Consider the following 8,970-nt stretch of genomic DNA (forward strand, 5'->3'; position numbering starts at 1 on the left):
AACTGGCAGGAAGCAGTTATTTCTGACTCTATCCATAAAGCACAATTTCTGATCTCACACATGTATGTGACATGGGGGCAGGAGAGAGGAGAAGTCTGGGTGATTGCAACCAAGGACAACACCTGATACTGCTTAAGGGAATCTGCACCATCTGTGACATCTGCATTACGGGCTAGCTTTTCTCAGGTCAGGCTCAACACTGAAGTTTCTTCCTTTTCACAAAAGTGTAGGGCCCCTGGCGATGTCACAGCTGAAGAGCCATCGGAGGGATAAAGGCAGGGAGAGCTACAACACGCATGAGAAAGACAGAAAACATTCCAGGCCAGCCGGGAGGAGCAGGTGCTGTCTGAGCGCACAAGCTCTTTCGGCATTTCTGTTATTTAAAAACTTGGAAGAACTGGAATTGATAGATTTTTAGGACTACAGCTCATGACACCTGGGCTTAAAATCTGGACTAGGAATGATGAGTGAGAAAAAGGCTGAGAACTCTCTGCTGTAGATATAAAAGCTCAGGTCCAAGCAATCAGTCACTTCAGCACAAATGGCCAAAGGCAGGAAGAGAAGCGGACCGTGGAGCTTGAAGCAGGAACAGAGGGCACCGGGCCTGACCCGGAGCAGCACCGGCTACTGCGGTCAGCACTGAACAAGAAACCCAGGTGGGTGGACAGACTCTTTCCAAGCCATGCCAGACCACGGCTTTCCTTGCCCTGCAGTGAGGGGTGATTAGATGCTAATACCAGCTACAATTAACCGATCGATTCAACCGTATTCACTAAGGCAGGGACTGATCTAGGCACTGGGGATACAGCAGGGAACAAAATTTTAAAAGACCACCCTACCCTTCTAGCTCTTTTGCAGCATCTGTTCTAGTCAGAGAGGCAAATAAAACTGAGCAAAGGATTCCGTGTATTTAGTACGCCACCTGACTGTAAGCGCTAAGGAGAGAAAATAAAGCAGAGAATGGGACTGGGTAGCAGTGGCCTGGGGAGGGGACAGGGGGCAAGCACTCATCTCAGAGAGGGGGCAGAGAAGGCAGCTGTGAAGGGGACATCTGAGCCTGTCCTGAGGGAGCCATGCAGACATCAGAGAAAGGATGTTCAGGCAGACAGAACAGCAAGTGCCAAGCCGCGTGTGAAGAGGGGACCTCCATGGCTCTAAGGGTGGGGCTGGGCTGGGTGACAGCTGTGCTCCAAAGGTGTGGCAGCGGTGAGTGGACAGGCTCAGCAAAGGCCACCGGGAGGACTGGGGCTGGTGGGAGAGTGAGCAAAAGTCACTGAGATCCTGACAGATGCTGATCAGACTTGAGTTGACTTTATTTTAATAAGATCACTTTGGCGATTGTGTTGAGAATAGAGCGGAGAGAGTGGACAGAGACAAAAACCCAGTCCAGAGGGCAGAATTATAACCCAGGCAAAAGACAGTGTCACTTGGCTGAAACAGGAAAAGCAGAGGGTGTGTGGCATGGCTGGATTCTGGTGTGTTTTGAATGAAGAAATACTCTCTCAGTGGAGTAAGTGACAGATGGGAGGCAGAAAAAAGAAAATTTTTGGTTTCAACAACTGGAAAAGTGGACAAGAGAAGGCTTGAAAAGAAAAGTCAAGAATTAGGTTTGGACAACTTAATTTTAATATGGTTTTTGCATACCCAAAGAGCTATATTGAGCTGCATATATATGAGGTGGACTTAGAGGCAACGTCTTGATTGAATATGCAAATTTCAGACCTGGCATAGTCTTTCAGGCCATGAAACTGGATGAAATAACAGATGTCCAAGGATTAACCCCCAGGGCACACCAAGATCTCAAGATAAGGAGCAAAGAAGGAACACCTCCCAGCAAAATCTAAGAAAGAGTAACTAGTAGATTGGAGGAAAATCACAACACTGTTTTTTTTTTTTCTGGAAGTCAAGTGACAGAATATCTCTAGTGGGGCGGAGATCAACCTGACATCCACCAGGATGAGCACTTAGAACTGGTTATGGTTTTAACAACACAAATCTCAGTGATGACCTCAGAACATTTCCGTACTGGGGTGAGGGAGAAATATGACTTGAGTGGGCTCATAATGAAACAGGAGCGGGAAGGCAAATTTTAATAAACATTTTGATTATCATTAGGACATTTCTTCAAATAATTGCAGTTTTTTAATGGTCAGTATTTTGAGAAATGCTGCAGTCTGTTTATTTACAGGGGCTTTATCGTTTTAGAAAATGTCTTCTGTATTTTAAGTTTGCCCTTATTTCCAAGCTACAGAGTAACAAAATAATTCTCTCTCACATGCAATGTGAGGCTCATAGATAAATTTAGAACTGAAGGAAAAGGAGAAGGACAAGGACGTGAGGAATGAAGTGCAAAGGCTTCATCAAACGCTGGAGAGGGAAAAGAAAACATACGGTTTCTGCTTCACTGTTTCACCTTGATACATTTATACAAGAATAATGAGCATAAACACCCTCATTTCCAAGGTGTTTAACACTTCAGGTAATCTGGCATGGTGCTGTTCCCTTGAAATCTCATCGCCCGGAGGAAGTAAAGCCATGATTGTAAGATGGTAACTACATCCTCCAATTTCATTTGGTTTTATGAATAAATTTGGGGAAATAAGATGAAATTAAATGAAATGGGCTAAGTGGCTTGTTTTCTAAATTGGTAAAAACAAGACAAACCAAAAACTGCAAATTTAAACATTAAGTGGAATAACATATGTGTTTTCCAGTGTTCAGTTAGTTTTTTGAATTTCTAAGGCCTTTTTTCCTCTTAAAATTTAGACTTGACACATTTTCCCAGTAGTTATACATCCCGACTGTCAAGTGTGAATTTGTAGACTCGCTGAAACCCAGAAAATATTTATGTTTAAAGAAATGGACATTTAGGTCTAGAAAAACCTTAAAACTTTAGGGTAGAAGTATCTTGAGCATCAACCAACAAGAAGCTGAATAAATGACACTCAAGTAACAGAGGACCGCGGTGACGCTCTGAGGAGGCGGGGACTGTGCCTGCGTGTCCAGGTCCAGCCGGGGGCCGGCAGGACACAGCAGAGGGTGTTCTAGACTCACACAGATGAGTGAGCACAGATGACAAATTTCTATCTGTCACTATCCGGATCATTTCTGCTATCATATTCTTCCACACAGACCAGATAGTGTGTCTGTGCTGGGTGAGGGGAAACGCAGCTGGGTGAATGTGCAAAGTCCCTGCACTGCTGAAAGCTACGGGAGCAAAATCACTCAGCTGCACACACTGAAACCACCATTGTTTCATGGTGTCCAAACTCAGCTGGGTTCTCAACTCAGTCCACCAACCCTCTACATCAACAATTCCTCCAGTCCTCAGCAGGTGTATCTTCCAATTTCTCCATTTTCCTTGAAGTTATAACCCTGCAGCCAGATTTATTCACAGAAAATAAACTTACTTCCAGTTCTAAAAATAATATCCTTAATATTTACCCCAAATCCAACAAATGTACAGAGAGCTGTATCCATCCTTTCTTTTTTAATTTTCTGATTTAGACTATCTTGAGTGGCCTTGTTGAATTAAGACTGAACTCATCAGTCTGGGATTTTTCTACTCTGGAGTATCTGAAATCTCATCTATTGATTATTTCCTTTTCTCTTATTTCACTCACATCTCCCTTTCAATTGGTCTTTCTCAATCTCTGGATTCTCTGATCTTAAAACAAAAACCAAGTACCAATCATCTTACCACTGGACTTCAACACTCGTATTTAAGTGATGAGGCGATGTTGCCGGGCGATCACTACATCTGTTTCCAGCACTCTTGTTCTACTAACTACAGGGCTTTGAGGTAATAAAGTGTCCTCTACTGCTTAAGATCAGGGATGATTCTAAATGAAGTCAAGACGTGTCCATTATGACCTTTAATACACTACCTTCGATTTCTCTGCTAACCCACTCAATGTCTTGCACTCCTGACTTTACCATCATAAACCCTTTCGTCTTCCAACTCCTACAATGGGGTGTTCCCCAGGTTCAGAGAAAAAAAGGAGTATTTTATTCAAAAGAGAGGAGATTATATTAGATAAGCTTTAACAGTTTTTTCAACTTTGAAATAATATTGTTTCATTGGATTATCCTAATTCAAAGCACAGCTCTTTATAATGTTCCTTAGTGAAAAAAATGATCTTGAGAGTTAAACTTAACATTAGTTGGCCAGTAGAAAAGAAAAATTTATTTTTTCACATCTCATTTATGACATCTAAGACAAAATACGTTTATATCAAGAAAAAATAAGTTTTACTTGTATATGCACATGCTTATACATATACTGGTAGATACTGCGAAAACCTACCTTGTTGTTATTACAACAAATTGTTTGAAATTTTAGTAAGTAGAATTTTGAGAGCTTGCACACTTATAAATAAAATTTAACTTAGAAAGTGGAAAGATCATATCCGATGTACTAGCACAAATATAGATCAGTATTATTATCATCTGGAAAAAGAATGTCAAACAAAACACTGTTTATAAAATCGGAGGTTAAAAAAACTAGACTATTGCGGTCATCATAATATTGTATAGAAACATCGAATCACTATGTTGTGCACCAGGAACTAACATAATATCATAGGTAAATTACACTTTAAAAACAAAAAAGTGAACTCATGGAAAAAGAGATCAGATTTGAGGTTACCATATGTGGGGGATAGGAAGGGGGAATTGGATGAAGGTTGTCAAAAAGTATAAACTTCTAGTTGTAAGATAAGTACTAAGGATGTAATGTGACTATAGTCACAACATAGTGACTATAGTTAACACTGCTGTATGTTACATAGGAAGTTGTTAAGAGAGTAAATCCTAGGAGTTCTCATCACAAAGAAAAAAAATTTTTCTATTCATTTTATTTTGTATTTCTATGAGATATGGACGGTCACTAACATGATTGTGAAATTCATCCCATGATGTACAGAAGCCAAATCATTGTGCTATACACCTTAGACACGCACACTGCTTTGTCACTTATCTCTCAATAAAACTAGAAGAGAAAAAATTAGGCTTAAGTAAGGTTTTACTATATGAGATGTTATTAAACTTTCATTCTGTAAAGCAGATGCCAGAAACAGAATGCTAAAAACAAAAGTAAATGACAAAATTAAAGTGTACACACTATGAATCAAAGTAAAACCACCTTAGGTGAAAGAAAGTTAAGTTAATAAACCATACTCAAATTTGGTTGTTTTGGTGGGTTTTAAGCTGGACATACATAAAAGGAAGTATAAGTAGTTTAGAAAATTAAAAACAAAAACCAAAGTTTTAAAAAACAATCAAGTGAAGTTGTGACCACCTCTGATGAGAAACTATGACACCACCAGGATAGGAAGAAAAGCATGTATTCTGCTGAATTATTTGAAATAGCCAGTTTGATTGTCAGAACTTGCATTGCTAGAGACCAACTATGAGTCTTCTTTTAACACTATTTACTGTGTATTATATGATTTATATGAAATATTCCAAGTCATTAACTCCCTCAACTTGTAAGCCTAAGGAAAATTTTTCTATTTTCACTTCTAAATGAAAGCCTAACTCACCTGAAGAAAATCTATGACTATTTAATGAGGCTATTATTGTCTAGTAAGACAATAAGAATTATGACTTGAATATTTATTTTAATAGAATAAAAGCATTATTGTTGCTTACACTTTTATAGCATGTGTAGTATATTTCAGCCACCAGTGTGTGCCCCTGCAGCCTTCACTCCCAGTTCCTGATTGTGCAGTAGGACTTCCCTAGTTATCTAATCCTGGAAGCCAGCAGGAAAGCTGATTAATTAGAATTCAATCAAAAATGCCTTCGAGATAATTTTCCTTCTGGAAACGGATAAGGCAGAGGTTAGAAAATGTACTTCAAGAGAACAGATTGCTTTCTGCTTCAGACACTTAAGAATTTAACATTATTGAGGTAACATACCTTTCATGAGAGTCCCCCAGCCAAAATTTCTAATGGTATTACGTGGGAAGTAAGCCATTTCATTAATGAAATCAGCTAGGCAAATTCCTAAACCTGTACAATACTTAGCACAGTAATCTCTTTCTATTACAAAATGTCAATTCTTCAATTTAGTTCCCTTGGAACTTAGTGATGGTTAAGGGGAAAAAAAGAAGAAGAACAAAATACAGTAATTTGGGGAGATAAGTTATACATTTACTTTTACGGTATTAGGGAAAATTTACTCCCTCAGGTCATTAATTTAATATTATTGGAAATAATTTATAGTTGCTGTCCCTCCAATCCAAGAAAAACACACTCGTTAGAAAAAATAAAAACAAAGGTTGGTCACAGCATATTGTGCTTATTCCAAATCAATTTGTTATTAAATCTACAGCTCGGATACTAAAATGCCCCCAAAGGAAAGGAGTGGCGTGAAGTCAGGAACAAGGCGGACGGAGACGAGAACAGGACAAGCCTGTCTCCTAGGAACGCACGGAATCTGCAAAAGCCCGAACTTCCATCCCCTCAGGGCCTCGGGCAACAGTCATCCCCGTTCAACCCACGGTGGTCAGATTTTCTCACGAATGAAAACTAACCTAAACTACGGTTCTGGCTCCTGGTGGAGCAGGGCCCTGCCGCCGACACGCCCGGTCCTTCCCCTCGCTCCTGCGGCCCTTCTGAGAGCCGGCACTGGCCGCACGGGCCGCTGACCTGGGGCCGCCGCTGACCTGGTGACCACCTGACCGGGGGCCGCCAGTGAACCGGTGACCTGCTGACCCGGGGCTCGGCTCTAGGCCCTTCTTCCCCGACAGAGAGGTTCCCGGAGTCCCAGCGCACAGGCAGGGCGCAAGGACGGAACAAGGTGCGTGACCCTGAGGACACGGGGACACGTGGTCTCACAGCGGCCGCCCAGCCGCCTACTGCCCAAAAATCTCTCAGTAATAAAAGGAGAGTAAGACGACTTATTAAGTATTTAGGGATTAGAAAGAGAAAATACAGGGTTTCTTAAACAGACACGCTCCTCCCCTGAGTGTCGTGTGCCTGGACCGGGCCCTCCCCTAGGCGCACAGGGAAGCGCACGGAGCAGCGCACAGGGAACAGTACAGGGAACCGCACAGGGAAGCGCACGGAGCAGCGCACCGAGCATCCCAGGGCCCGCAGCCGAACGGAAACGTCCTGTGGGCCCCGAACGCCAGGTCCTCTGCAGCCGCTGGAAGCGCGGACAGCGGCCCCTCAGCAAAGGCTGACGGGAAGCTGCCCGGGGGACTGCCCCGCGTCAGCTGGGGCTCCCCACCGCGGGGCCGGCGCCCCGTGCCCGAGGGCGGACCCCGGCCATGAGGGCAGCGGCCGCAGGGAGCTGGCTCGGGGCCCCCACGCTGGGCCGCGGCCGCGTCTGGGAAAACCCGCGTCAGAGGCGCGCGGCGCGACGCGCTTACAAACCGCGGACCAAGTGACTCCGCCCCGCACTCGGCCCGCGTGGGTCTCAGTGAGCAAGCCGGTTATCCCCCTCAACCCGCACCAGACGCCCTCCGACCCAGGCGGGCTGACGGCGTGGGGGGCGCGGCTTCCTCGGGGCGAACACAGACGAGGCGACACTGGGGTCGCGTGTGTCACTTTACACGCGAGAACACAGCACACGCCACGCGCGGACGTGCGCACCCGCTACACAGCCGGCCTCTCCCGCCGCCGGGTCCCGTCCGCACCCGGGCCCCGTCCCCGCGCGTCCACAGCCGCGGGCCCCTGCTGCCGCCTCCACGGGGCTGGGACGGGACGCGACCGGCGGCCGGCCCCTCGGAAGCCGGGCCCCGCGCACACCGCGCGCCCTCGGGCCTCGCGGGCGGGCCGCACGACAGGGGCGGGGCGGGCTCCCCGGTGGCTCGGCCCGCGGACACCAAGCTGCTCCGCGACCCCCTCCCGCTGCTAACGCCGCGTCGACGCGCCGGGGGCCCGACGCCGAGGGAGACCCGTCCCCGCGCCGTGACCCCGGCCCAACCCCCATCCCCGGCTCCGACCCCAAATCCCGCGTCGTCCCGGCGCCCCGGCGCCCGCCGCCTCCCAACGCCGCTTCCCACCTCCCGCGTCCAGAGAAGAACGGACGTACCTGCCCGGAGCCGGGGGGCGCCGGGTCCTTCTGAGGGGGCACGCCGGGTTCCGCGTCTGAGGGGGGACGCCGGGTTCCCCGTCTGAGAGGAGACGCCAGGTTCCGCGTCTGAGGGGAGACGCCGGGTTCCCCGTCTGAGGGGGGACGCCGGGTTCCCCGTCTGAGAGGAGACGCCAGGTTCCGCGTCTGAGGGGAGACGCCGGGTTCCGCGTCTGAGGGGAATCGCCGGGTTCCGCGTCTGAGGGAAGACGGCGGGTTCCGCGTCTGAGGGAAGACGGCGGGTTCCGCGTCTGAGGGGAGACGTTGGGTTCCCTGTCTGGGGGGAGACTTCAGACGCCCGGGGCCCAGTCACGGTGCGACAGCAAAGCCAAATGCAGGTTAAGGTGATTCTTCGGCTGAAGCAGATGCCAAATGTGTGGGTGCCGGGCACGGAGTAACAGGCCAGGGATCTTCGTGGCTTGGTTTCCTCCCGTCGCGCTCGCCCCGCGTCTCAGGCGGCTCACGGCACCTTCCGGCCCCAGGACGCGGTGTGTGTAGGGGAGCGGCCGCAGGACGAGGGGGACGAGGGGTCGTCCGCTCTTCCCCGAGGGCCCCGCCCTGCACCGCGAGGCCCCGCCCTCCGCCGCGAGGCCCCGCCCTGCACCACGAGGCTCCGCCCTCCGCCGCGAGGCCCCACCCTCCGCCGCGAGGCCCCTTGTGGTCTGCTGCCGCTGCTGCCCCTCGGCGTCCCCGCGCTCTGTCCTGCGAGGACTGGCCGCCGGCGGTGCTCCGCGTGGGGCGGACCGCCAGGGCCTCAGGCTCCGCTCTCAGGAAGAGGGAACCGCACAGCCCCTGCGGCTTCTTCGTCGTGTGTTCCACGTGAGCGACGTGGCTCGTTTCAGGAGAAAATGGTGGAAAACCTGGTGGGCGAGTCGGGGCGTTCACCG

The 8,970-nt window shown here is 48.3% G+C and overlaps 1 protein-coding gene across 2 annotated transcripts in view; it reads right to left on the reverse strand.

Moving 5' to 3' along the window:
* SNTG1 (syntrophin gamma 1) overlaps nucleotides 1-8,626 on the reverse strand; it is a 315,377-nt gene extending 306,751 nt beyond the window's left edge. For both annotated transcript variants that reach the window (XM_072952001.1, XM_072952000.1), the window contains exon 1: nucleotides 8,045-8,626. The gene's annotated coding sequence lies outside the window, so the exon portion shown is untranslated. The remainder of the gene's footprint in view (nucleotides 1-8,044) is intronic.
* Nucleotides 8,627-8,970: the final 344 nt, after the last annotated feature.

Source organism: Vicugna pacos, chromosome 29 (assembly GCF_048564905.1).
Source record: "Vicugna pacos chromosome 29, VicPac4, whole genome shotgun sequence".
NCBI lineage: Eukaryota > Metazoa > Chordata > Mammalia > Artiodactyla > Camelidae > Vicugna > Vicugna pacos.